At 42.5% G+C, this 6,834-nt stretch overlaps 1 long non-coding RNA gene across 1 annotated transcript; it reads right to left on the reverse strand.

Annotated features, from left to right (window-relative positions):
* Positions 1 to 2,151: 2,151 nt before the first annotated feature.
* On the reverse strand, positions 2,152 to 6,778 carry LOC131489797 (uncharacterized). Its single transcript, XR_009250745.1, has 2 exons — positions 6,376 to 6,778; positions 2,152 to 2,859 (listed from the first exon to the last, which is right to left on the reverse strand). It is a non-coding gene; the product is annotated as an uncharacterized LOC131489797 (long non-coding RNA).
* Positions 6,779 to 6,834: the final 56 nt, after the last annotated feature.

The following is a 6,834-nucleotide window of genomic DNA, read 5'->3' on the forward strand; positions in this document are numbered from 1 at the left end:
GAAAAGAACTTCAGTTCTGACAAATCCAAGGGCATACCGAGGTTGTACCTAGAGCATCAGGAAATCAGAGGCACCCAAAAAGATGGACAAGGGGCAGAGTTTTAGGGAAGAATTTCATATCTTCTGAAAGAAACAAAACAGGCATTGAAATAATTAATCATGACAAAAAACCAGGATCCCTTGGTCCTTCACATCAGTTGATCATTGAACAACATAAGTTTGAACTGAGCAGGTGTGTATGTGCATGTATATATATGCATATATACACATACGTATACATATACATATATATACATGTATAACATGGGTTTTTTTTCCAATAAAGACAGTACAGTACTATAAATATATTTTCTCTTCCTTATGATTTTCTTTTAACGTTTTCTTTTCTCCAGCCTATTTTATTGTAAGAATGCCGTAGATATATATAACATGCAAGATATGTGTTAGTTGGCTGTTCATGTTATCAGTAAGGCTTCCAGTCAACAGTGGGCTATTTGTAGCTAAGATTTGGGGGTGTCAAAAGTCATACACAGATTTTCAACTGTGTGGGAAGGGGGGAGCATCAGCACCTCTAACCCCCACACTGTTCAAGGATCAACTATAGTTTGCTAGGGCACCTGCAGCAAAGGACCCTGGGCTGGGCGGTTTAGAACAACAGAAATTGATTCTCTCCCAGTTCTGGCGGTCAGAAGTGGGAAATCAGGCAGGGCCATGCTGGCTCTGAAACCTGCAGGGGTGAACCCTTCCCTGCCTCTTCCAGCAGGTGTCCTGCCAGCAATCTTTTCTTTCCCTTGACTTACAGCTTTAGCACATCAATCTCCGCCTCTGTCATCACACGACCTTCCCCCCTTCATGTGTCTGTGCCTCTTCTCTTCTTCACATGAAGTCATGCTGGATCTGAGCCCACCCGACTCCAGTATGACCTCATCTTAATTTAACTGATTACATCTGCAACGACCCTATTTTCAAATGAGGTCACATTCTGAGGTGCAGGGGTTAGAATTTCAACATAACTTTTTGGAACACACATTTCAACCCCTAACACCTTTCTTAAATTTGTATTAAATTTCCTCTGCTTTGTCTTTTGCGTTACATATAGAGAAGGCACTGGAACACGACATACTCTCCAGAGCTTAGGGCTTCCAAAGGTCTTGATCTGGACTTGGATTTAACCATAGTGATGGTTAAGAGGTCCTGGGCATCCTTGAGATGCTTTTCTTCTCTCTTCCTTGTAAACGCGTTTATCATTACCCATTACCCCCCTTCCCTGAGGAAAGGAACAGGGCTCGGTCTCCCATTTCTTCCAGGGTTTGGCTCTATTGATTATTCCTTCAGTAAATTTCAACCTCTTTCTTGTCAATAAACTCTTATACAGAATCCTCAGATATGAAACAGTTTCCTTTTTTAAGTGCAAATATATTTTACACGTTCATATTTGAGACATTTATTCATCTTAATTGAGTGATGACAAGGAAAAGATTATTTCGACTTGGGTTAGTATATAAGTGTGGAGTTGGGATTTATGCAGCTGCAGACTTATCGTTAAGTAATGAAGCTTAAGCTTCAGGACCCTTCATTTGCAGAGGCCTGGGAAGGATCCCAGCACTGTGTTCTCATAAGCAAGCGTCTATAACGTTTGGAGGAGAATAACTTTACTGTAATTGGTTAAGGCTGTTGCCTCTTCCTATGCCTTCTCTGCTTCCATCACACTTCCCCATGTGTCAGTCATATTGCAATGAGAACATGTCCTACAAGCTGGCACCAAAAATATGTGGACAGAGGTGCCTGGGTAGCTCAGCCATTTCAGTCATGTCATGACCTCATGGGTTTGTGAGTTCAAGCCTCACATTGGGTTCTGAGCTGACAGCACAGAGCTTCAGATCCTCTGTGCCCTCTCTCCTGTGTCTCTGCCCCTCCCCTGCTCACGCTCTCTCAAACATAATTAAACATTAAAAAAAAAAAACCAATATATAAGACAATGGAGGGGAAGTGACAGGTGCAGTCAGAAGCTCACCTGAGGAGCATTCTTCCAATAATCAGAAACACAAAACCATAAGGAGAAAATTCAGTCCTCGTCAGTGCCCGAGCAAAGTGGAATCCTCTCCAGTAAGGGATGCACTTAATAGTGAAGTGTAGACAGTTATAAACCGATACATTTTGTTTCCTTTTTTAATGAAACTGGTGTCAATTAGGATTCCTGTGTTTGCAGGACATAAGCCTATAGCAGAACCACAAAGAGACTATTTCTGGATATGAAGCCACATGTTTTTTACGCATTCCAGCTACCAATAACAAAAATTTAAAAATTCCAATCAACCATGCCAGAGGAAAGACTGCCTTTCAATTCTCTCTGTAAGCGATATTACAAAAGTATTATAATATAATCAAATGTATGCAGTCAATAAATGTAAAAAAATTACAGACGTGTTTCAGGCAATTAATGAATGAAAATACCAAGTTTTGAAATTTTGTTCAGAGCATTTGTCAGCTCTTTTAAATTTGTGAATTATCATTTATTTTATCATCCAGAAAAAAACGTTTACTTTTTACCTAATTTTTGTTGGAAGGTCATTTTCCATGGGTCTCTTGTGCTTCTGCAGATCTTGGAAGCAGGGGCACTGACTTTTGTTCCTGACCATCTTTTCAGGGATGTTTGTTGAGCAGATGACCTTGGAAGAATGAGATCCTGGCTCCCTTCAGGACAGAAGGAGGACCTGTCTGCTGACCAGTGTAATCCACACAACGACTCCCTCCTGGCAGGCTTGCTCGCAGCCCCGTTAACATCTGGGAGTCCCGCTGCGGTGCAAACCCGATTCGGCACAGCATCCACCTGGACCCAGCCCCACAGCGCCTGTGGGGCTTGGGGACAAAAGAAACTGATGTGAATACGACATTCATGCTGCCCACTGTGCTGGGAATAATAAAGTGATAAGGGAAACTAATAAAATGCGTTCCGCGGTTGGTGGGAATATAAATGGGTTCAGCCACTATGGAAAACAGTATGGAAGTTCCTCAAAATTGTTTATAATAGCCAAGACATGGAAACAAGCCCCGTGTTTATGGACAGATGAATGGATAAGAAAATGTGCTACATGCACATACACAATGGAATATAATTCAGCCTTTAAAAAGAAGGAAATCCTGACATTTGCAATAACAAACATGGACCTTGAGGGTATCAGGCTAAGTGAAATAAGTCAGAGAAAGATAAATACTGCATGATCTCATTTATATGTGGAATCTAAAAAAAACAAAAGTCAAAGACACAAAAAACAGATTGGTGGTTGCCAGAGGTGGGGCTTAAGGTGAAATAGGTGAAGGGGGTCAAAGGGTACAAAGTTCCAATTATAAAACAAGTAAGTCATGGGATGTAATGTACAGCATGGAGACTGTAGTTAACAATACTGTGTTGTACATAAGAGACTCTTAAATCTGGAGAACAAACAGAGGGTTCCTGGAGGGGTTGTGGGAGGGGGGACGGGCTAAATGGGTAAGGGGCCCTAAGGAATCTACTCCTGAAATCATTGTTGCACTATATGCTAACTAATTTGGATATAAATCAAAAAAATAAAATAAAACAATAATGTGTTGTATATTTGAAAGTTGCTAGAAGAGTTAAAAAACTATCACAAGAAAAAATACTATAACCATGTGAGGTGATAGAAGTTAACTAAATTTGTTGTGATCATTTCACAAGCATTATGTTTCACACCTTGGACTAAAACAAGGTTATATATCAATTATATCTCAACAGAAATGGAGGGGGAAAAAGTGCGTCTTGGCAGGAACAAGACTGAGACCTGCTTGCTTCTCTACGTGTCCATGACTTTGACCCAGGAACCTCCTGTCTTCTGCCAGCATCCATAAAACTTAAAAAGGGACCCTAAAATTGTCAAGCCCCACAAAACCTGGGTCTACTCTCAGTTTTTAGATGAGGCTTGTTTTGTATCAGTCTCCATGTCCAACAGAATGTTACTTTGGCTTCCAATTTGGGGAAATACATTGCATTTGGTAATCTTCTCTAGCTAGTCTCCCCATTGCCTTCCCTTCATAGCTTCCCTCACACAGCCCAATTCTGAACAGCAGGAACATGAAATACTTGTATGTCATGAGCAGTTGCCAGGCACATTACAGGTAATTTGTTACGGATAAAGTACGTTCTTTTAAAAAGATTAGGGCTGATTCAAGCTTACCTCTATAATGTCATATTTGTAAGCGTTCATTCCTGTATTTGTTAAGATTCCTTCAGCTCCCAAATATGAAAAAACCTAACTCAAAAGTCTTAAACAACAACGGGATTCATTGCATCGTGGGGTAAGATGTTCCTAGATGGGGTGGGGGTAGGTTGTCTCCGTGGTTGGTTAATTCGGTGCCTTCCCAACCACATCGCTCCACTCGGCCATCTACAACCTGTCAGCCAGCTGTCTTCAAGACAGCAAGATGGCAGAAACTCCTGTAAGGATTATAGCCTTCGCACAAAGGGTCTAAGGCAGAAGAGGAACGATCCCTTCCTTGCGTCTTTTTTTGAAGAGCTACAAACCTTTCACCAGAAGCCCTTTCCTCCCAAAGATTTCTGTGAATTTCTCATTGGCCAGCCTTTGGTCATATGCCCTTTCCCGAGCCACTTACTGGCAAGGAGGGTTGAATATGAGTGATTGACTGAGATAAAACAACATTCTCCCCCTGTTCCTGATGCTTGGGCAAGCTTTACCTGAAGCACATGATTTCACAGAGCAGTGCGAGTGTCTGGACAAAACGCAGAGCTCTGCCAGCAGGGAAGAATAACGCAATCTGATTCCCACCCTCTTTATAATGAATGCTTTCTGGTATAGACGGTACTGTTTTTGCAGGCTCTGATAAGCAGAAATTCCAGTTACCACAATTTAGTTAAATGACACCATTTCCCCAACAGTTCAAAATTCCCTTGCCACAGTATATTAACTATGAGTAATCGCATAGAGCACAAAGTTCCCAGCTAGCTCTTGAGCCCACAGATGCCAGCTGTGCATCGGAATCAGTGACCAACAACATGCCTGTCAGGACATACTAAAGAACAGGATGGACTCCCACCAACGTATGGTATGGATGTCAAGACTGATGACACCATGCATTTGCCAAGAGGGATGCACTTGCTTCTCAACACTGCTAAATGGTAAAGGGGGGGGGGGTCACTACTCTCATTCCTAAAACAGAGGAGAGAAGTCCACAGTTCAAAGTGGTCACTTGACTGTGAATGATGGAGCTGTGTTTAAAATTATAGAGATGTGGGGTCCTTGGGTGACTCAGTTGGTTAAGCATCCAGTTTCAGCTCAGGTTATGATCTCATGGTTCATGAGTTTGAGCCCACGTTGGGCTGGTTGCTGTCAGCACTGAGTCTGCTTCAGATCCTCTCTCTCTCTCTCTCTCTCTCTCTCTGTCCCTCCCGACTCTCTCTCTCTCTCTCTCAAAAATAAATAGAAAATAGGGGTGCTTGGGTAGCTCAGTCAGTTAAGTGTCTGACTTCAGCTCAGGTCATGATCTCACAGTTTGTGGGTTCGAGCCCCACGTCAGGCTCTGTGCTGACAGCTCAGAGCCTGGTGCCTGCTTCAGATTCTGTCTCCCTCTCTCTGACCCTCCCCCCGCTCATGCTCTGTCTCTCTCCATCTCTCAAAAGTAAATAAATGTTGAAAAAAAAATTTTTTTAAAACAAATAAAGGTTTTAAAGAATAAAAAATAAAATAAAATTATAGATACAATCATATTTTAAGTGTCCTAAGAACTAGTATAAAAAAAAAAAAGAAAAAATAGTGATTGCTTTTGGAAAGCTAAGGACTCTTGTATAAATGTAAACTTCCAATTAATTGTGGGCAATGTAAGATTTTTACAAATCAGGTTTGTAGGGTAACATCCACATGCACTATACATTACCAAGCCCAGTTCTAAATAAAGCTGAAATTCGGTGGGTTACCTGATCAGTCTCAGCAAATGCGCCAGGTCCTATCATATTTAGAACCCTGTGTTCTGAGGCGCTCAAGTTCACGCTAAGGAATTTACTAAACAAATCCCTGGCAAGGGATCCCTCGCAGCAATTTTCTGGATCCTTAAATCCTTTCAAATAGAAATGGCAAAACACCCTGCCTGAGTCCATAATTCCTGAAGTTTTGTAGTGTCAATCTTGGAGTTTCTGACTACTGTTTGAGGTCTCACTCTCTCCCCCAAAGAAGCATGCCATTTATTTATATCAAAAGTTAAATGGAATAAAAACTTCCGGACTCTGAGTGAGGCAGCAAAGCTGGGCTAAAAATACCTGATTTCGTGTGTCTTCTATGGAAAAGACACGACATTTCTTCCTATGAAAGGCAGACATGACAAGGAAAGACGAAGAAGTTTACCTACCATGAGGAGAAAGGGGGGTTGGCTTGTGATTGGGCCCAGGCCTAGGAGCGTCCAGGTGGCAAGGTGTGACGGACAAGGCCTGGCTGAGGGGACTTGCTTGAGTCCCGGCAACATTTGAGTTTGCAGCAGTAATTTGGGAGACGTTATACTGAGAATGTAACAGGTTTGGGGGAGAGATGGCTAATAAACAGCCATGGTGTTTGGGGACTGGATTTAGTGAAAGAAGAAAAAGGAGGAGTGATAAAGGGAAAGAAGGGAGGACGAAGAAGTAAGAGAAGAAAACAGAGTCGACAGAAAGAAAAGGGGGAGGAGAGCAGTGAAAACAGAACAGCAGGGATACAAGACAGCAAAGACAGGTGTATGCAAGGAGAAACCGGCAACGGCAGACCCGGCTCGCAGGGCGCGCGGTCCTCCCGCCGACAGGAGGCGAGCGAGCGCCGGACCGCCCGCCCCTCGCAG

Source organism: Neofelis nebulosa, chromosome 11, assembly GCF_028018385.1.
Source record: "Neofelis nebulosa isolate mNeoNeb1 chromosome 11, mNeoNeb1.pri, whole genome shotgun sequence".
NCBI lineage: Eukaryota > Metazoa > Chordata > Mammalia > Carnivora > Felidae > Neofelis > Neofelis nebulosa.